At 44.6% G+C, this 22,224-nt stretch overlaps 1 long non-coding RNA gene across 1 annotated transcript in view; it reads left to right on the forward strand.

Moving 5' to 3' along the window:
- Window positions 1-12,481: 12,481 nt before the first annotated feature.
- The window catches only part of LOC138467147 (uncharacterized), a 325,193-nt gene continuing 315,450 nt past the window's right edge, over window positions 12,482-22,224 (forward strand). Inside the window, exons 1-2 of the long non-coding RNA XR_011268074.1 lie at window positions 12,482-12,630; window positions 13,455-13,560. This is a non-coding gene — a long non-coding RNA (uncharacterized lncRNA). The remainder of the gene's footprint in view (window positions 12,631-13,454; window positions 13,561-22,224) is intronic.

The raw sequence follows: 22,224 nt of genomic DNA on the forward strand, positions 1-22,224 counted from the left end.
GAAGTTGATGAGGCGCGGGAAGTGTCTATCAAAGAGGTGGAGGTTGGCCTGAGGGCCTTGGACCAAGGCGGTCCCATTAGCGTAGACATTAATGATGGCCTTAGAGGAGCGGAAGGGGGCCAAGAGGACATCCCAACGGGTGCCACCATTAATGGGAGAACAGGAGAAAGGAGAGAGCACAGAGACCATATGAAAGGTCCATTGGTCAGGGGAAGGCACGAAAAAGAGGATGTCAGTAAGAGTTTCCTTGGAGGAGGCACTAGTGTAGGTGTGAGCGATAGGGAGGCCTGGGTTGGAGACCAGGATAACCTTTTTAAACTTTTTCCTACCAGATTTAGTGAGGAGAGCAGGATAGTCAATGGAGAAGCAGTTAGAGAAGATAGGAGAGATTGAGAGCACCATGTAATAAGGTGGGAGTCGGGGGGAAAACAGACGAGAGCAAGCAGACAGGAATGAAGCGGCAAACCCTAGTTTACCACATTTCAGAGCAACACAGTAAATACGAATTAGGTACCCAGTGTAGAGGCCACCTAAGTTTGAGAGTCCTGCGAGGGGAGAAAAAGCCCTAGTTTACCACAACTACAGAGCAACAGTAACACAGTAAATACGAATTAGGTACCCAGTGCAGAGGCCACCTAAGTTTGAGAGTCCTGCGAGGGGAGAAAAAGCCCTAGTTTACCACGATTACAGAGCAACAGTAACACAATAAATACGAATTAGGTACCCAGTATAGAGGTGCAACAGTGGGTACAGAAAGGAGTGTAATGCTCCTCTGAATAGATTCCTCACTCCAACCTGGTGCACTCTAAACAATAGCTACAGTAGTGGGAAATTGGCACCACAATAGTGGGTCCATAGTTAAAATTTGGAGATAGATGTCCAGAGTAAGAAAACAAATGGTGCATTTGCCCACAACACATGTGTCTTTCATCACAATGCAAATTATCATTGTTGGCACCTGTAATCTGATGGTAATTCCGGAAGATCAGGCACCGGTAATGGTATTACCGTTTGCTGGTATCCTGGCAGTATTATTGACAGGATACTGGCAAACCTATAATGAGGGGATATCTTTGATGGTACTGGGACCATCCCTTAGGCAATGAGTTTCTTCCAAACATTATGTTTTAAGATTAGGTGAGGTTAATCTGCATGCGAAGGAACGAAAGGGCCCTGGGCAACAGCCAGAACTCTCAGTGGCTCTAAATAGTTCTTGACGATTATGAGTGAAAGGCTCAAACTCTCTAGCATCATTTAAGCCAGAAGGAGGATGCCAATTGAAAAAGTACAAGTACCTTGATGTAGCGCACAGATTATGAAATAGTGACCTACGGTTGACCATGGCTGGCCATTCCCACATAAGAGAAGTCCCACTAGGACATTGAGGCCTGTCTTGCCACTACGTTTTAGCCATCAATCAAAGGCTGAATGCTGGCTTGAAACTGAAGTGTACAGTGAAAGTGTAAAATTCAAAGAAAAATCTCAATTAATATTGAGAAGCTATTTCAATTAAAGGTATCATTTTGTACAACTTTTGCAGTTCCTAAAAACTGCAGAGAGTGATGTAATTAAATGCAGGGATGGATGTGTATCTTGATGAGCCTATGTGTATATTTGTTTGCTCCTGTCAAGATGGCTGCCCTGCCTCCAACTATACCATCGAGGAAGCAGCTGCTGACCCGTGATGACTCTCCTCCCCCGCTTGAGGAACTCTATTGCAACCTTTTGCCTCCCATTGGCTGAACCTGGATTTGAAACCTGCAGTGAAATCAAGCCGGAAGGCTTCCCAGCGTCCCCTTTAAAGGCTCTTCTGTGGTCTGGGCCTTTCAGAGTCCGGGAGTGCTCGGAGGGCCTCTCTGCATTCCGCTGAAATCATTTACCTTGGCATACAATCAGTTGGCAGCTGCACTCGCTGGTTCTCTATAGGGATCTCACCCCTTCTCATGGCTCCCCTCCACCTATTGCCTTGCTGCCTCATCTCCAAAGGAGCTGGATGAGCCTGAAGGTGGCAGGGCGACATCACTCTGCCAAGAAAGATAAGCCCTGCTATCTGTTTCTCAATGCGCGCATCTGCTACTATCATCATGTTTGCAACATTATCCTCAGTTTCATGACACTGGGGGTCATTACGAGGTTGCCGGTCCGAAAACAACGGTACCGGTAAGCTTGCCGGTACCGTTGTTTCCAGACCGTCAAAATATGAGTTCTGCAAGCGGGTACCTTTTCGACTGCCAGGTCTGACCAGGCGGGCGGAAAGGCACATGCTCACAGACCTTGACGGATGCACCGGCACCATTCATGAATGTTGCCGGTGCATCCGACCTCCCCATTCCCATTGAGTCCAATGGGTCTCGAACAGGAATGGGGAGCAATATATTCCGGTGCCTGGCCCCGGTTAGACCCCATTGGAATGACTCTGGCGGCAGCCGTGCCCTTTTTACCAGCAGAGCTACCGCCAGACTCATAATAAGGCCCACTGTATTTGATATCACCCGGAATCTAGTCTCTACAATATAGCCTCAGACTGCAGCAAATGTAACACGCTGCCTCTGCACACTATGGTTTACTGGTCAATCTACCTAACGTGACTATTTCGCCTGATTATGGCACAGCACTGTGTCACTGACCCACCTGCGCTGTACCTGGATGTCATTATATTCAGGCGGAATGTGTGTACCTTGCTGACCACCCTATCCTCTCACATGTGCGATATATGCTGCATTCTTACCCATCCACTACTACCTTCTTTATGATCATCCTTCCATTTGCTACCTTATTTAATTATTTAACCCATCTGCAACTACAGCTCTTCAATTTAGCATTCGAACCTATTTGCAGAGTGGGCTGCTACCGTATTGTACATATCTGTAACCATACCTGCATATATGATTTAACTCCCTTGCATCATGATTGACCTTTTATATCTGATGTGGCACCTTGTACCATGCGCGCGGGTTTGCCAAGACCTTGCACATTTCTGTTTGACTATATTTATGTGTTCCAGCCCCCCGTACCATGAGGTGTCACACTTCATATTTTATGTTTCATCAGAACTCCCTGCATGCAGTAACCCATATGAGTGGACTTGCTCATTAAGAATGTCTCACTTTGCACTTACTGTAACTAGTGCCCTGATGCCTGGGGGATTGGTGCGCTGCTATGACTGTCAAAATAAATAAATAAAGGAAGAGAGGCATGTTTAGAGCAGCATTACTTATGGGTGAAAACATGCATCGACACTAAACTGTAGTCCAGATAGTTCAGTCAACTATGTAGGAAAACATATTTTTTTAAAAAACATGCTGTGCTTGCAATGTTTCACATTCTCCACATTTTCCTGATCACTAAACAACGTCTCATGTACTGGTGTTCAGTGTCTTGCTTTGGTCTTGTAGGGTGTACCTCCCTATGTTTCCATAAAAAGGGGTGAGCAGCAACCTGTAGGAGTCCTGTTCATGGGGTACTTACACCTTACCGCACACATGGGCGAATGAACCTAGAGGGATGATGGCTGGAACCACATATGAGGGCCTATGGCGGACATTGGTAGGGACCTTTGACCTGGTGATTGGGTTTTTTTCTTTTCTCTCTCTCCTACAGCCAGGAAAGCCTTGGTGGCTAACAAGTGTGCACTTGTTCAGTCTTATTTCATATGATAAAGCTTAAAAGCCTTCTTTATAAACAGCTTGTGTAAAACCAGATCACAGGTATTCAATAGTTACATAACATTAACATGCCACTGCCACAGCACGTTCATTCACTTTTGGTAAATAACTAATTAAATAACATTCATGGGGTCTCCTGGGACCAAGTTGATTCCCCTTTGGTAAATAAATACATAACATTAATTGGGTCACCTGGGGCCAAGCTAATTCACCTTTGTTAAATAAATCAATACATAACATTCATTGGGTCACCAGGGTCCCAAGTTGATTCACCTTTGGTAAATAAATAATTCAATAACACCCATGGGGTCCCCTGGGAGCAAGTTGCTTTTCATTTGGTAAATAAATAAGGATATAACCGTCATGGGGTCACCTGGAACCAAGTTGATTCACCTTTGGTAAATAAATAAATATATAACCTTTGTGGTGTCATCTGGGTCCAAGTTAATTCACCTTTGGTAAATAAATAAATGCATAACATTCCTGGGGTCACCTGGGACCATCTTTCCTCACCTTTGGTAAATAAATACATATATAACCTTTGTGGGGTTGCCTGGGACCAAGTCGATTCCCCTTTAGTAAATAAATGTAATGCATAACATTCATCCCGCACTTGGGAAGCCCAGTGTACGCCTCCTGGTGCCCAAATGGTCCAACTCACAAATTCTATACTGCCAGCATTGGTAAACTACCTACTGAACGCACATCCTCTAGAACCACATTCACAGCTCAATCCACCAAAACACAGTCCAGTAACCAATCAACACAAGTAGGCCGGCGTTTCCTCTGATATGTCTTTAACGGAGTCGCAAATCTCCGACCGGCCCCCTTTGTTGTAAGGTCCAAAATAAGCATATAGCTGTCCCTCCAGCTGCTATAACCTGGGCGAGGCAGCCAAGATCTTGTTTCACCCCGAAAATCTCAGTGCAGCTCGGGTGACCCATCTTTCACATAAATGTCCCCTCCTCAGACTGCTGCACTAGGCACATGCATGGTCGGGACAGGCTACACAGGGCCGGCATTGCCCCAAAGAAGAAAACACAGACTCTCCAACGCAGCACCCAACGGTCTGATGCAGCCTCTGAAGTAACACTGGCTCACCTTCAAGAGAAAGGTGAGTCGCACCCTCTAGCTGCCACGTGGCCTTCCACCTGGTACCCAGAATGGGCAGCCACCACTTGTCTGAGGTAAAATACTTTGGTACCACGCTCCGTGGAGCTACCTCGTTATGTTTGGACTTCCCTAGTTATTTGCTACCCGCCTGTTAGAAGCAATATTCAGGCCTGTATGACAAGACCCACGTGTTTGCCGTAACTTGTGTACACGCAATATGCAGTACCCTTTTTTCACACTTTCCAACTTCTACCTGTACGCTATTACCCAGCGCGAAACGATCAACGCTGCTCTGTCCCTCAGCGAGAGGTGCCAGTGCTTGGACCAGCACCCGCCGAGTTTGTCTCACAGATACCGAACGCCGGCACACTCTCTCAACCCTGGCTAAGGAAAGAGAAAAGTCGCCCTGGACAAGAGGATGGCCGCCAGGGGCGTCCTGTCACACAGAGGGCCTGTGCCCTGAGATGCTCTGGTGCTCTCCCTCCCTCACTACTTTCCCGACGATCGCGCCCTGCTGAGGATCCCCCTGTGGGGACCGTCCAGCTGCGGTTGCCAGCAGGGGAGCAGCCGTCACCCCTGAGGTGACAACACCTCACACACAGGTCCGCTCCCCCTGCCGGCGGAGCATACCATGTTCTGTCTGGAAACAGTATGTTATTATTTTTCCTGCGCGGGAAGCGCAGAGAAAAAAATGACAAGAGAGGGCATGAGCGGGGTGGGAGAAAGCAAAAAAGGGGGGGGGAGAAAGAAAGAGAAGAGAAAAAATGCCCGCCAACAGTGACACTCTGCCCATTCACACAAATAACCCCACAAGGAATACGGGTTTATACTCCTATTGAACTAAACATACTTTGGAAAGATATCACTATACTCTCGACTCGACTTGTAATATCTTCTGTTTGAGTGAGAACATAAACTATTTCACTATGTGGCAAAAATGTCAAACACACCTATTGTAGAGAATTATTATCAAGTACGTGTTGTCCTCCCAAGTTTTACAAAGTAACATATCCGCAGGCAATATATACATTAAACACATGTGAAACTGAGATATTGCGTGCATTATAACTTAAGGGCTGTTGGTACTTTTTCAAGTTATGGATGCTTTTAATGACAATGCAAAATAGTAGTGCATTTTTTAAGGGGCAAGGTGACATGGAAACATGTGCTGGCATGTGCTAGATAGTCGTCCTACTGGAAACACAGAATTGCAGATGAGAAGCTGGAGTTGCCTATGATGTCACTAGGAACCCAATTGTGGACCAGCAGAGCAGTACAGGCAATGGATCAGAGAGCACGAGGGAAAGACAACCTTCCTCTACCTCCTTGTATCATCAACCACCTTCCTTACCCACACCAGGAAGTACCGGGAGTATGGCGGGCAGGGAAAATGATGTATTTCTTTGTTGTGAAGTCAAAACAGTAGAGCATGATTTCTGTAGTCCGCTGCGGTGATGTCATATCAACAAGATGCAGAATTTAGAAACTTTGATACACTAATGATTTCTTATCTAAACCAGCACAATAAACCCATCCTTTATCGATTACTCATGTTGCGTGAGAATATTAAGTCCCCCTTATTTTATTTTCTGTCAGGTTTCCCATATCTGATCCTGGGTGCCATCTTGGGTAGGGAAAAACGGATTTCTCTCCTCTGCTAACTCTTGGTATAGATGAACTCTGGAAGGTTCTATCAATCTGAAGAGAACATGATGAAGGTGATGACTGTATGATGATGCTGTCCGAAGATTCAGAAAAAAAAGTATTGTGAAAATAGGCAAGTATCCTACGAGGAATCATCATAGACTTGACTGTAGTTAATGACAGCAATAGTTACTTGGAAATAACAAGCATGCTTTCCAGCTCACAGTATTCGAGGCGTTGTAAGAGAATCCCAGAGTGCTGAATGCTTAGTGGTAGAGATTTGCGATTGCAGTGTTCAAATCTATTTCTTTTGATTTACAATGCAAAACGAAAAATGTAAATGCCGAGATTTCTGGCAGGACAGTGAGTCTCGTTACGAGTTTGCTGGTGTTCTCGAGGTCAATCTGCCAGAATACCGGCACATGGAAGTATACCACGTAATTACAAGCGGCAGTTTGCCGGTGTTAATCCTGATTTAATGGAGTTCATAGGACTCTATTGGGGATGTTTGCCGATATCACCTCTGCCAGTATGACCGGATGGTAATACCAGTGATTTTTGGATGTCCAAAAATCACTGGTATTACCATCCGGTCATGCTGAAAGAGGTAATATCAGCAAACGTGCAGTTTGGTGGTGCATGAAAAATGGAGGTAAATGGTATTACCTCTCCTATTTTCCCACACTGCCAAACTTGTAATGAGCCCCAGTGTGCCATATTCTCTTCAGTCACCCATATTATGAAGCAACAGAATCTACATGGAAACATAGATATTAAAATCGCTGTTATCCTGCATCAATGGTCACAACATGGTGCTGTTTAATGAAATATGTGGGACAACCGAATTTCGGTCCTGCAGGCGGCAGACAAAAACAACAGAACAAATAGCCTGCAAAGCAACACTTCCTGGTTCTACTCTGTTTACCTGCACTCTGAGATGTGAAACTGTGGTTATGTGATGTAAGGTGCCGAATCAAAGAGCATTCTGGGTAACGCGTGCAGGATAATGCTCTTTGAAATAGACACAAACAAATGCAGGCACATTAAAGGACTGCGAAGCCAATATTGCAGAGTTGCTGTAGCTGCATACATGTTTTCCCAATTAATTTCACTTGTGTATAAAGCATAGTCCCAAGGGCTCTCAAATATTCCCAGCCAATGCATAATCCGTTGGGAAAATCGACCCCCCTGGCCATCATTGCTCAAAATGTTGATTTCCTTTACGCTGTCAATATGTTTGCTACTTGATGGATGTGTCTCACGTATTCTACCACGTCAGAGTGCAATAAAGTGTCAATGCATGCTGCAAAAGGAGAAGCGATGCACCATTAATGTAACCATTCACACCTTATTGCTTGGAGTAATTGCAGTTGAAATGATCATAACGTGCTTGTGTCATCTACCAGCCATAATATCATTCACGAGTTAATTGATAAGCAGTGCAGTTAATGTACAAATCCCTAATCAGTGTGGGATGTGGAATGGAATGCACGCCACGGCATTAGCGATTGCATGAGTTATGAAATCCTTCATAGAGTCCGGTAGACTAAAAGAAGCGGAGCAAAGCAGGGGCCAGAAGAGGCCCTCACTCACCACTTAAAATGCAATCTGACAAAGCAATTTGCAATCTGCATTTAGATTGTCAAATCCGTGTAGCAGACTTCCTCTGCCTTCTGATAAAGCAACGAAAAATCGGTTGTGGTTTTGTTTCCCACTCGCGTGTCCTTTGTATGTGGGCAGTCTATTGCTGTTTTGTGTAATGATGGGAAATTGATCAGTTTAAGCTTCATTGATTGTTTATTTAATAACTACTGTTGCTTTATTTAAAAGAAAAGCCCTAATACTTAATTTCAAAAATACTAAAACAATTTACAGCAAAATAAATCAGATTTTTTACAAACACAATTGTATTTCTTATCAACTGTCAACACATTACAACATCTCTCTTCAATTCCACCACACATCTACAGCACAGAAAGCAAAGCTTGCAGGCGGGAAGGATTAACCTATGCTTGCAGCATTATTTCACATTATTGTTCTAGCACATTTCAAGAAACCATACCACACAATGTTCACCTACGATTCCTTCACATGTCTCCTCTCTTCTTAATTGAAGACCTGATTAAATCCTAACAAAACTGCTGTGTTACCTTATCCAATATGGAAACCAAATATAGCTGTGGGCCACTACACCCCGGAAAAGACATGGCATATTCAGTGACTAAGTGCTTGGTATGTACACAAGTGAAATCTAAATCCATTTCCTCTAGCGACTGGACACTTATTGCTAATATATAACACAGAGGGCCTCATTACAACCTCAGCGGTAGCCATGCCGCTATTGGTGGCATGGCTGCCTCCAAAATCGCGTCTGGGTCCGGGTTCCCAGAATGAGGAATTACCGGGCCATTCCGAGTTCGGAGGGCCCAGTAATTCCTCCTTCTAGGAACCCGGACCTTCCCCATTCCTATTTCAGCCCCCATAGGGCTGAATGGGAATGGGCGAGGGCGCAAACAATGGGACGATTACAAGTGGCCCGTTGTTTGCTCCCTCCTCCCCTCACGGGACCCGCTCTGCACGTCTGGTAAAACCAGACGTGGAGACCGGGTCCCGCGAGGGGACCTCGTAATCAGGCAGGACGGAGTTGAAGGCGCCTGCACCCTTAGTGGCGCTGTTAACCCCGTCCCGCCTGGGTTATAATGAGGCCCAGAGAGTTTTAAATTGGGCAGATTCTGAAAAGGACATGTAAAAGTGAGGAGTAATGATGGTATGGCTCAGTGTCCTGCTCTGTCTATTTGGGTGCATTGACAAGGCAGAGGTGGTACAAGGAGAGGATACGTTGTGTGCCATACTGATCCCCTCCGTCTTGTCTGTGTGTTTCGCTACATGCCTGCATGCCGTTTTCATGCAGGTGTAAAATGAATGGATTTCTTTAGAACCAGCCTGGGTTTTGCACCTGCTAAAGGCAAGGTGGATTCCAAAGGGATCAATTAGCAAAAGTCGCCTGCAAGGCATGATTTGCAGGCAGGGTTTATTTTGTATAAGATGGAGAGTATAATAAATGAGTACACGCAGATTCACCTCATTGTACTTCTCTCCCCCGCCTTGTGAATTATGAAAATGGCATGCAGTGGACTCAGCAGCACGTAAGTGCAAATGTTGGTGGGCAACCTGAATACAATTTACATTTGACAGAAAATAGCCCCGTTAGTATTTGTTTGTGCATTGATTCAGGGGTACAGCCCAACACTCCCTGTATTATTGGTTTATATACCTCATAGCCTCACATATCCCATGAAAATGCCAGGTGGGAATTATTCATAAGTTCCCCTGTTATCACTCCCACTATGGTCCCCTCTACTGAGAGTTATATTTTTGTTACAAACATATATTATGAGTAGATAAAAAACATGTTTAATTACCAAACCCTACATTCAAGGTGAATGATATGGATTTGGGTAACCTGCTTGAACCCCATATAGTGTTTTCAAAACTATGACCCTCATTAGGAGGTTGCTGGTAACGGCAACGTCTGCTTACCGTTTTCGCCTCCAGATATCCCGATAACACCAGGATATTCTGGGCAGCAGAGGAACGGTAAGTTCCCATTCCCGTGGAGTCCAAAAGGACACCACGGGAATGGGATTAATGAAGCACCGGCACCGTTATTAACAGTGCGAGTCCTTCAGTGAAAAATCTGCTGGTAGGGGCTTGAACTTGTAGTTTGCTTGTCTGGAAAAGGTGCAGGTTATCATCACTTTTTTCCGGACCTGTAAACTTATAATGAGGGACTATGGGCCTCATTACACGGAACGCAGTAGGGGATTACCATCACCGGTAAGGGCACCGATGCCGGTAATCCCCTACCGCCTTACTACGAGGTCCCTTTGTGGGACCCGACCTCAACGGCTGGTTTTACCAGCCGTTAAGGAACAGGCCCGCAAAGGGACCTTGGAGGCAATTACGGTACCGCAATTTGCGGTACTGTAATTGCCGCCTTCCCCATTCCCATTGAGCCCTATGGGGGCTCAAATGGGAATTGGGAAGTGCCATGGTGAATGGGGAATTACCGCCCCCACTCACCTTGGAATGTGGCGGTAATTCCGCCATTCACCATGTTGGATACGGTACGGTACCGGCGGCAACCATGGCGCTAATAGCGCCATGGTTACCGCCTACCGTGTAATGAGGCCCTATGAGTCCACAGTGGTAACCACGTTTTTCCCCCCTAAGGATATGAAATATCTGCTACATAAAAAGGCACAGAAGCATCTTACAATTTTACACTCCAACAGTGGGGCAGTGGGCAAAACTCCAAAGGTAATGTTAAATTGAACTAAAGTTGTAGTTATACGGTGGCTTTTCTTTGTCTGGTGCAGGGGAGCCAGCAAGCAGTTAGCATTCAGGAGAAATAGGTACCCTCCTTGTCCTTCTCCAAAAGATTTACTTCTATTAGTCTCGCTACTGCTCGCCTTGGAAGCAAGACTACACAGAGCACCAGAGGTTCGATTCCCGGGTCCCCGCTTAGAAACCTCTGGGTATTAAGCGTGTTATAAATAACCTATCATCATCACTGTCCTCTTATAGTGCTTTATCCTTCCGCAAGCACAGAATCTTTTGATTTCTTGTAAATAGTGTTTAGGACATTTAGGTCACAATGCTACCCAACGTTTAAGAAGCTTCTTGGCAGGCCATTTGAAGATCTGTCCAATAAAAGCGTGTCATGTGCTTAAAGGGCTGCATTTCGCTGCATATGTATGTGGGGGTGTGGGTAAGGGGGATAATAGGTGCGCTGGGGCATGTGGAGGGGCTGCAGGTGGTCTCCCCCTGCATTAACATATATGCAGCGAAATGCATTTAAAAAAGACATCGAAATTCTCGTACTCCGAATTTCTTTTTCGAGATCCATCCTTGATAGGGCCAAAGGGAGTTCAGCCACACACATTGGGGGTCATTATGACCCGGGCGCAAAGGGATACCGGGCACCGGTAATGACACCGGTGCCGGTAATCCCTTTGTGCCCTATTCCGAGGTACCTTTGCGTGTCCTTCCTTAACGCCTGGTTTTAGCAGGCGTTAAGGACGGGACCCGCAAAGGGATACCGGGGTCAATAACGGTACCGCAATTTACGGTACCTTTATTAGCACCCTCCCCATTCCCATTGAGCCCTATGGGGGCACAAAATGGGAATGGGAATTGACATTTTCAATGGGGATTTACGGGTCCCGCAAAGGTCAGACTAGACCGGTAAATCCCCATTGAACCAGGGTGGACACAGTACCGGTAATGGTGCTAGTCATGGCGCTAATAGCACCATGACTAGCACCAACCTCGGAATGAGGCCCATATAAATTTAAAATAAAGCTGCAAGCATCAAACCCTTTTTAGACCACTGTTGGTTTCAATACTTTGAGAAAACTCCAATTGTTCATCAACCTTCATCCCCATCGAGGTTGTTGTATAGATACCGTGAATCAGCATTAATGCACATGAAGGAGTGACGTGTGCACTCCGACCACTTAGGCTCAGAGGGTACCTCGATCAAAAGGAGTGGAAAAGCCCATACATATTACATGAGGAAGGGTTTACCTATTATCAACCACTTCTTTCAGGAGTAAGCAAACCACTAGAAGATAAGGTAAGACAGAGAAACCTTCCTAAAAGTCTGAAAATGAATTCATCAGCAAATGCACGTTTACATTTCTTGCAAATAGCTTTCCCAGTTGAGCCAGCATTTCGATTAGACTAACATGTGCAACATATTCTCAGACCTTTCCTCACTCTTTTGAATATGGCGCTTGTTTATACGAAATGTACCTGTGTGTTACGTCTCGCTGTGCACCGCATTCCAGGAGACGAGTTCACACATCAAAGGGCACTCACACTGTTAATTCCTTTCCTTATGGTGTGCGGCGCTTCATTCCTCCGTTCCTTTCACACTGGAGATTGCGGCAGGGAATAAAATAAAACTACGATTCCCATTCCTCTCTGCTGCTCTGTCAGGTGCCAATTCCTTCCAATCAAAGTGCTCTGACGTTTTACTTTCGGTTTTTACATAAGCAGCGTTCGCATTCAGCTCGCCGCTTCTGATTGAAGTTCCAAACCCATTGAAGTTTCGTATTCAGCTGCATCTTTGAAACCTCTGTAAACCTGACCTCTGCCTGTTTAACGGACTGCCTAGCTTCCTGTTTTTGCCGTGTTTTGTCAGGTTAGTGTACCGGGACTCGCAACTGCCTAACGGACTGCCCTGCTTGATGATTTTGTACTTCAGCCGCCCGCCCGTTGTCAGGACCTTTCCCCCTCCCTCCAGTCACTGCTTTGCCTAGCGTTTGTGTTCCACTTATTGCCTGCATGGAAGAGAAGAATCTGCCCATTTATCTTTTGGATTGCCTTCTTCTCAGCACTGTGTTTTTCTCACTTTAAAAGCTCAGTTGGTTTCAGACATTAGTTTACCCAGCAATTTGGTGATCAACGTTGACTCTTTCCACTTAACTCCAAACGCCATATCCTACAGCTATTTGGGGTCCACTGTTCCTGCCATTTCTGAACTGCACGGATTTGGGACATTTTTCCAACAAGTGCACAAGTGGACGCTGCGCAGGGAGTGCACCAACCCGGACCTAGTGCGCTGCTCGTGCCGTTAGGGTTAGAACCCTCACTAACATTCCTGTTTGTTATTTTATACTGCCGTTTTTGTTCACCCTTGGATTATTCCCAATACTACTAGTGGTAAGAAGCCTTTAATAATTATCACCTTTCATCTTAGACTACCCCGACCAGTCCTGATAGTGTTATCTGTTTTCTAAGTAGGAATCTGTGCGCCAATAAGAAGATAAAACACCAGGTATTAGTTGTAGCAGTTTTGACTATTTCTATTTGAGTATTTGTCGCATAAAACTCATCTCTTCTTCTTTACTTTGCAGCTGTTATTTCATGGCGGCGTGTTCTTCCCGCCCTTTTGAATGATCAGGCTCTTTGTACTGTCCATTCAGTAGAGGGTCATATCATTTTAAAGGTCTTTTTCCCTTTCAGAGAGGAGGCTCGGTTGGAGGCCCCATCTGAGCTCTTCAATCAAAATTGTGAATACCAGACTGGCCCGAAGAGAAACCCAGCCGCCTATCTATCCTCATCCTAGTCGGTGAGTGACACTGTGTGTAGATTACAGCCTTGTCTCTTAGCAATCATTTACTCTTGGTTTAAAGAGTGGACTGTAACAAGCTGCTTCACACTCTGCCAGACTCTGATCCAGCTTTTGTTTCGATTTTGAGTCAGACATTTACATTTACTTAGACATTTACTTAGACTCACCTCCCAACCCTTGCATGTGAAATTCAGGGTTGCTGTCGACTATCCCGGTCTCAAAGAAGACTTTAATTAAAATGGTAAATATGCCTGGCTCCAGTTTGAATTTCTACAAATTCACAAAAGTATGTTCTCCTGCGGCACTTTCACAATGCAAAATAACGTTCATCTACGATTTTAAGTGTGTCAGTAGGATGAGAGGCAGCATGCAGGATATGATATGGCATTTATAGCGCGCCTATACACAAGTGTTTCATGCCCGTGTTCACCCTTATTTACCCTTAAATACACAAAAACGCACTTTGTAGCCAGACCATTGATGATAAGACACCTGGTTTCGAAAAGAAGAAGCAGGCGCATGAGCAGGATTTGAACCTCTCCTCCAATGCTCTATTTTTTATTTTTTATTTAAATATGTTTCTTTTTTCTGGGAGTAGAGACCAAGAGGAGCTCCAGTGCACCGGGAACTCAATGGAGCGCACAGAATTATAACAAAAAGGAAGTTCCCAGAAAAACTTGAGTTTAAATATCGTTTGAGCCGCTACCAGTGCCTATTAAACTGATAGCAAAAACAGAGCAAATCATTCAATTTACATATATGTGTTTTTGTCACACCATGCAGATAAACCTCTATAACCATTGAGAAGGTATAAAAATATAGAAGTTTTTATTATTTCAAATGGAACAGCAGATATAGCCGGTTGCTAGTTACGTACATAAACAATATTAACACAAATAAGTGAAAACATGTGTATGCCAATCTGCACAAGATAAAATATACTTTCAATTATGTAAAAAGAAAAGGGACAAAATAGTGGGAAGGGGAGAGAGGAAGGAAGAACAAGGAAAACAACATGAGATGATACAACAAATATAGTCGATTAAGCAAAAAAAAAAAAAAAAAACATTTATGCTATTGATGGTTTTTATCCATCCAAAAATTTCACAAAGGGCAGTGCAATTAGTCACCATAAATTGAAGGTATGAAATCACAAAGGAAGAAAAAGATTAGCTATGACTAACTAGCCCTTACTAATTAGAAAGAAATTTGAATTATTATCAATTAACACATCCAAGTAGTGTTTTTGTTAATACAATTAAAGGTACATAATGCCGTACTTAGCCAATGAAGCAAAAAAGAATTAAGCAACAAGGCACAAAACAGTTTGTGCAATTGATTGAAAATGATGTACACAGTTGCTTTAAGCGTGACAAAAACCACATAGGTTATGCCACAGGCTGAAGTAAGGTACTACGCCTTCCGCTAATAAGCGTGTAGGGCCAAGTCTAATGGTGCAGGGTACTTGCGTACCTACAGCCAAGGCGTGGCGGCAACGGCGTTTCGGTGGTATAGGACAGTTGAAAACCACCTTCCTCAGGCGATAATAGATGTTAATGTTCAGCCCCTACAAACGCAATCAAATTAAATTACATTAAATGAGATAGTTTCAAAAGAAATTTGAAAAGCAGCTTGAGGTTTCAACGTGCATGGTGGGATAGAAATGCCACCAAATGTGGCTAAACGTCAGGTAAACCATCCTTGTTAGGCTAGCACAACAGGGCCCCCATCCCTACAACTGTCCCGCTGGACACCATAGCCCCTAAATTCATTTGAAAGAGTGAAGAACACCGTGAATAAGTGATACAGAAGAACCAACCACAAGGATTAGTTTAAAGAATAGTTGTAGCTGCCATCACCTGTGTGCAGGATAAGCAGTGAACCTACAAAGTATGAAAACAATTCATACCTAGAAAGGTGACAAAAGAGCCTCCTAAATGTGCCTGCAGCCGTCAAAGTCCTGTAGCTGGAAGACCACAAATGGAAAATATCGATGTCTCCAAGGTGCATGGGCACGTCTGAAGTGGAACACAGACATAGGATTAGAAATAGAGGCTGAAATGCTTCCCTTTAATAAACATGGGCATGAGGATCGTAAAGTAAATGTGAACAGACCTTAGTCCTCAGATCTGGGAAGCGCAGTGTAAAGATGAAATGGACTAATGACAATGTGTTTCATACGTGACATATTGATCCAGAGTCACAGTGATTCAATAGCTGGGTTTAAAGCTTACTTGTCTGTACAGTTCTGGTAGTGCTGGTATACTGTTCCAGAGTCTAACCAGGTCTCTCTCTTCATTTTCAAATGTATAAGTCTCACATGTTTCATCCTTTAATCATGTTTCTTATTCCCTCACTCTGGTTTTATTTTAGTCTCTTTCTCCCCACTCTGGCATTCTGCTACTTCTACTCCCCCACACTGGGGTTAGTTCTTCTTTTCCCCACTCTGGGGCTCTCTTCCTTCCCACTCACACCTCTGGGTATCCTTCTTCCTCTCCACACTGCAGGGTTCCTCGCTGTTCTCCTGTTCCTGGGGTTGATCTCATTCTTGCTCCCACTCTGGAGTTCCTCTGTGCTCTCCCTTTTCTGGGGCTAGTCGGTCCTCTTCCCACTCCGGGTTGGATTCCTTCTCTTTCCTCACTTTGGGTCTCCTGGATGCCCTCCCATCCCTTGGCCAGTCTCTTTCTCTCTCTCCTCCTTCCCACTCCCCACTATGAGGTTTCTTAAATCTCTACCCACTGTGAGGTTCCCCAGCTCTATTAGGAACCTGTGGTTGGTCTCTTTCTCTTGACGTGCAAACATGATTTAATCTACAGTTGGACTAGACAGAAAGTGGTCCACAATTGCAATCACTTCCTGCATAGTAACAACTTATTGACAGAGAATTCATATCAGTGTTCTAATACACAGTGGGCCTCATTACGACCCTGGCAGAAATCGTGGTGCAATATGCACCATGGAGCACGGCGGAAAGCTGCCGATACCGCCATGGGGGTTGGCGGATTTACCGCCCCATTCCGACCTTGGCGGGGCGGTAAATCCCCATTCCCCATTTTACCCTTCCCCATTCCCATTTTTGCCCCATAGGGCATAATGGGAGTGGGGAAGGCGTTAATTACGCCACCGTAAAATACGGTGGCGTAATTAACAACAAGGTCCCGTAGCGCCATGGATTTCTCCGCCCGGAAAAACCAGGCGGAAAACGCTCCATGGCGCTACGGGAACTCGTAGTAGGGCGGAAGGGTCCGCCGCGAATACCGCTGGCGTAAACCCACTCCGCCAGGGTCGTAATGAGGCCCAGTGTGTTTACACAAATTTAATTCTTTTGATTCTACATGTGATTTTTGTTGGTGTATTCGTTTTGCTGTTTTGCTTTGTTTTTTCTCCACGCGTGTGTGCAATTATTCTGTTATGTCATGCATCGATGTACAAAAAAACATAATGAATACATTTATATACGTGTTGATACATATTCTAGTCCTAAAGAATATATATCTCCTCAGGAACACTTCCCACAGGAGCAAATGCTACATATAGGCATTTTCCCCACCAACGATCTTGGGTTCTTCACATGAATGTTTTAATGTCACCTTTCTGTCTACATATTCAATTATCTACGAATATGTCACCAAATGTTAGGAGCTCACTTTTGTAAATTGCTCTTTCGCTTTCCCCACTCTGGTGATCATCAATGACATTTGTGGTGTCATTTATGATGTCATGGGTGTTTGTCTTAGCAGTGCATGGTGGTGGCACGAGTTATGCTTAGCTTACCACAGACCAAACCGCTGGATGTATTTATACCAAATGTGCAGCAGGAGCGGCGGATTGGTCCCAAAAGCGTGATTTTGTAAGTTTGGTGTAAATCTGTCAAGTCGTTTTTTTTTAAACGACCAAAATGTAGGTAAAAACAATTAGTTATATCTGGGTTCGGTCCGCAGACCCATTTCCCTGTTCGGTCCATGGACAGTCATCTGATTGGCCTATTGGGTGTTGTGAAGTCTGCGGACATCGGGCACACCCGCTGATTGGATGCGGAAAAGCATGAAATGTGTCCGTTTTCTTTCAACGCCTGCCAGGTTGGATATGCGGACCCTTGCCGAAGTCCATGGACACTGCAGTAGAAACCTAGAAAAAAAACCGCAACATTTCACTTGTCAAACTCAACAAACAATCTCTGGGGAGGTGGGGGTGATGAGGATGGGATGGGATATGGCCATAGGAAGCCAAAAAACAGGTGTTTTCCATCCCTGAAATCTGCAAACACTCCAGATGCCCTTGGTGTCATGATCCAGAGAACGCGTCCCTTTTGGACTTCCTGGTCCCTGACACAATGGGGCTTGCACTCCTTAGTACTTCCAACATGGCCGTCTAACGTGGAACGCTTTCCACCAGCCTCCACGTCAGACGTAGCACATTCTATAAAGAGACCATGCCCCCACGGCCCTGCGCATTTTAACGCTACCGCTTGTAGTGGCTAGGCGTGTGCTCCGTAGTTCGCTGTAACTAATCTCTTGTTTCCTGGTTCCCAGACCCTCGATTCCCCCTCTACCTTTCCTTCCTCCTTGTTCTGCCTTGATTCCCGGATGTCATGTACCGCCTCCGAGCACACCTCCCTCGTTTCCTGGACTTCTCGGAGCTTCCAAGTACCCCTGGACGTTGAACGCTGAACGCACGCTCGAACCAGAAGATGCTCGCTCGAGGTTGTACAAAACCTGATCCGTACGCAAGTAGATTCCTTCCAAGAATTCCAGCAAACATCGAAGTCAGGTGAGAAAGGGGGGAAATCTGTGACACTTGGACAGTCCTGTGGTGTCCGCGGACACTTCAGATATTCTAGGACATCTGTGGCTATTTATGCATTACAGGGTTGGTGAAAGGCAGTTTTTGGATGGCTTATAACTTTGACGCCACTCAATGAAACTGCATGTAATTGTGGAATCTAGACCTAATTCGGATGGTTTTGCCAAGTTTGATGGGATTCTATCAAGAGGGGCAAAAATTAGAGGGTGAGTCCCAAAATAATGTAAAGGCTTATACATGTGGTGCTACTTAACACAAAAGTTTGCAAAAAGATTTTAGATCGACATATAAATGTTTTTCTAAAGTCTGGAGGGATTTTCTCAGGAGGGGGCAAAATTAGAGGGGGGTCGCAACATTTTTAGATGGCTTATAACTTTGTTGCCGTTTGACGAATGTGGGTAAACGTTTAAAAAAAAATATAGACCCAACCTTTTATTTCCTACACCAGGACGCACACGGCGTCCCACTGTAGGAAGGAAAATCCTTTCCAAGATGGCCACCATGGAAAGAGAAGGCAAGCTGCGTACAGAGCCTTTCTTCCCTTTCCATGGCAGCCTGCGGAAGACGAAGAGAGAACCCTATGATGATATTACCACAAGCACATTTTTTCCCCTTTCAGACCTATCCCAATTTCAAAAAACTTTACCAAATAGCCAGCCCCTGGTGGACATGGCCACTTTATCCCCATTGCTCATCCCTCGTGGTAGCCAGATTGTCTGGGTCTTGACCTTATGCCACAGGATATACCTCAGTCACCAAAGGTATATCACTATTTGTTGTACCTACATTAAGACACAAAATAAACATGGACAAAGTTGCAAAACCATGCTTCAGGACCTTGCCAATGCACACGTTTACTGGAAATCCACCCACATATGTATATTATGTTATGTTATATATATTATGTGCATACAATAGTCACATAACGTAGCCCCTACTTGACAAAATCCATTCATACTTTGCACAAACATTCAAGGGTGGGTCTCTAATCTGTCTGAAAACATCTGTCCACAGTCGTCAAACAGCAACAAAGTTATAAGCCATCTAAAAATGATTTGATCACCTCTAATTTAGTCCCCCCTTGACAAAATCCCATAAAACTTTGCAAAAACATTTACTTAGAGATCTAACATGTCTTTGCAAACCTTTGTGCAGATTCATCAAATAGCACCACATTTATAAGCCTTCAGAATATGTTCAAATCCCCCCTCTAATTTTGTTCCACCTTGACAAAACAGCACCACACTTTCCAAAACCATTCAGAATCAGGTCTAGAATGAAATTCCACAATATGGCACAGTTTCATTGAGTGGTGTCAAAGTTATAAGCCATCCAAAAACTGCTTTTCACCAACCTTGTAATGCACAAAGAAGCATGAAGGCCTCCGAACATCTAATAAGTTAGCGTATGTCACAGGACTCCCCCGATTGTTTGCGGACATTGGTGAAGAAAAAGGGCAGTGTTTTGGCTTTTTAAGGCCATATCCCGTCCCATCCTCATCTCCCCTCACCTCCTCAGAGATTGTTTCATTAGTTCGACAAGTGCAATGTTGTGTTTTTAACATGTTTTTGCCGCGATGTTCGCAGACAGCGGTTTGGCCTGTAGGCGTTGTGAGAAACCTGAAGGTATCTCCCTATCTCCCTATCTAGTCCCCAGGGATCTGTCATCCAGATGGCCAGCACACGGCCATCACTTTTGGATCCAGTTCCTGGGGGTTGACCAGTGTGCGAGGGTCACCTGGATAGGGGGTCCTTGGGGAGTGGGGTTGGGACACTGATGGGTGAGTCGCGGAATCCTTCTTCTTTGAACACCTTTTCCCCATCCTATCACATAGGATATTCCAAAACGCTGCCCCCTCTTTTCCTGCACGAAGAATATTGCACAACACGAAAGACAACGGATTAACACCAGATCCGTTTCCATGACTTGTTCCAATAAAAGGGTCAGGCATAGTTAGACAATTGACCAGAATAATTTACACCTAATGGCCCTTTCCCTTCCCCACAGGGATAACAGGTGGAGCACAAGAGCACAAGACAAGCAAAGCAGACATAATTGTTATTGATTGGTCTTCAAGTATCGACTCATATTTAGGATGGAGGCAATCTGGTTCAGCAGTGGTAAGACAAAAAAATACACAAGGAACAAGAATTCACAGTTTTCTCCCAAACACGACTGGGAGCACATTACGGCGCATAAGTAGCAGAATCGGTGGCCTTAATTGAGGCCCTAAACATATAACAAGGGCAAATGGTAAATATAATTTCTGATTCTGCTTATGTAACATCTACAGTACATTCAGGACTAGCAAGATGGGAAAGGAGAGGGTACAACATGCAGCACTTTTGAGCAAATTATTAGAAATACTACCACTCCCAGTAGAATTGGCAATAATAAAGTGCAAGGCCCATCTGGGGGGCAAGATGTTATTGGGTAATTTAAGAGCAGACGGAGCAGCAAGTAAAGCAGAATATTTACCAGAAGGGACACATGTGCTGTTCCCTGGTGAGAAGGAGAATTGCATTGATGAAAACAACTAAACAAGATACACTGCCAGCGGGCTGTAATGCACCATCTTTAGTGCAGATAATAGAATTACAGGGAGATGAATGACATGATGAAAAAGCACTTTGGATGAAAAGGGAATACTCGCTGTCTCCAACCAATTTGATTTGGCAGCAAGACAGCACCGACAAGGTGGTAATGTCAAGGAAATTGTTGAATGTGGCTCTGGAACAACATTCCTACCCTGCACATGTATTGAAAGAGCATGTGGCTTCTGGCATAAGCGAGGATTGGTTTGTGACAAATATATATGAATATGTGTCTGAATTTGTGAGCAATGGTATGACATGTTAAACGTTTTTATCTGGTCACACTTTGAATGTGGTACAAGGAACTTTACAGTTACCGGGTGGGCCCTTCCACAACTTGCATATGGGCTATGTCGACATGCAAGATAGATGTAACTCTTATAGATACATGATTACTGTGGCATGTCCGTTTTCACGTTGTATTGAGGCTGGTCCCTGTGCCCGTACTGACACCCATTCAGCGGCTACATTTTTGGTGTGGGAGGCATTTCTGAGGTGGGGGATTCCAGATGAAATCCCTCTGATAATGATCAGCGCTTTGCAAATGATTTGATTGGGGAAATAACTTCACTTCTTGGAATATGGCACAAACTATGTACCATTTACCACCCAAAGGCCAACAGTTTGGCAAGGAAGTGAATGGCCTACTAAAAGAGTGTTTGGCTAAGATAACACTGATGCTTGGTAAGACTTGGTTATACTGCTTACCTTTTGTTCTTTTTACTTTGTGAAATTCACCTGGAGGAGACCATCACCTCACTCCTCATGACATTTCTACTGGCTGGTGAATGCATGGACCTATTTCTCTGGCACATACAATTTATGGTGTTAAATCTTCTTCTAACATTCTTGGGCAGGAGTTCCATATGTACCTCACAGAACTTACAATATCGCTTGCCTATCTACCCCAACAAATAAACTCAAGGACACAGACAGAGCAAAAACAAGTGAAATGAACAGTGGTGAGCAGGCAAGGGAATTTCCAGGAGCAGCACTTCTCAATCCTGGAGACAAAGTATTTATACAAAACCAAGTAAGAAAGTGTAAAGAAGAACATTTTAGTGGTCCGCATACAGTGACATACTCAACACCAATGGCTTTCAAAGTTGAAGGTCATCGAGGATGGGTCCATCTCGCCAACGTGCATAGGGACAAGAGCACCAGCTCCCACAGTGAAGATGAGCAGAGTGCAAAGTGATGGGAAGTATTCACCAATTGTCATTAGTATGGTTTTATAGAAGACCAGCAAGGGGAGACGAAGATG

This window comes from Ambystoma mexicanum, chromosome 4q, assembly GCF_040938575.1.
Source record: "Ambystoma mexicanum isolate Mex_15411 chromosome 4q, UKY_AmexF1_1, whole genome shotgun sequence".
Taxonomy (NCBI): domain Eukaryota; kingdom Metazoa; phylum Chordata; class Amphibia; order Caudata; family Ambystomatidae; genus Ambystoma; species Ambystoma mexicanum.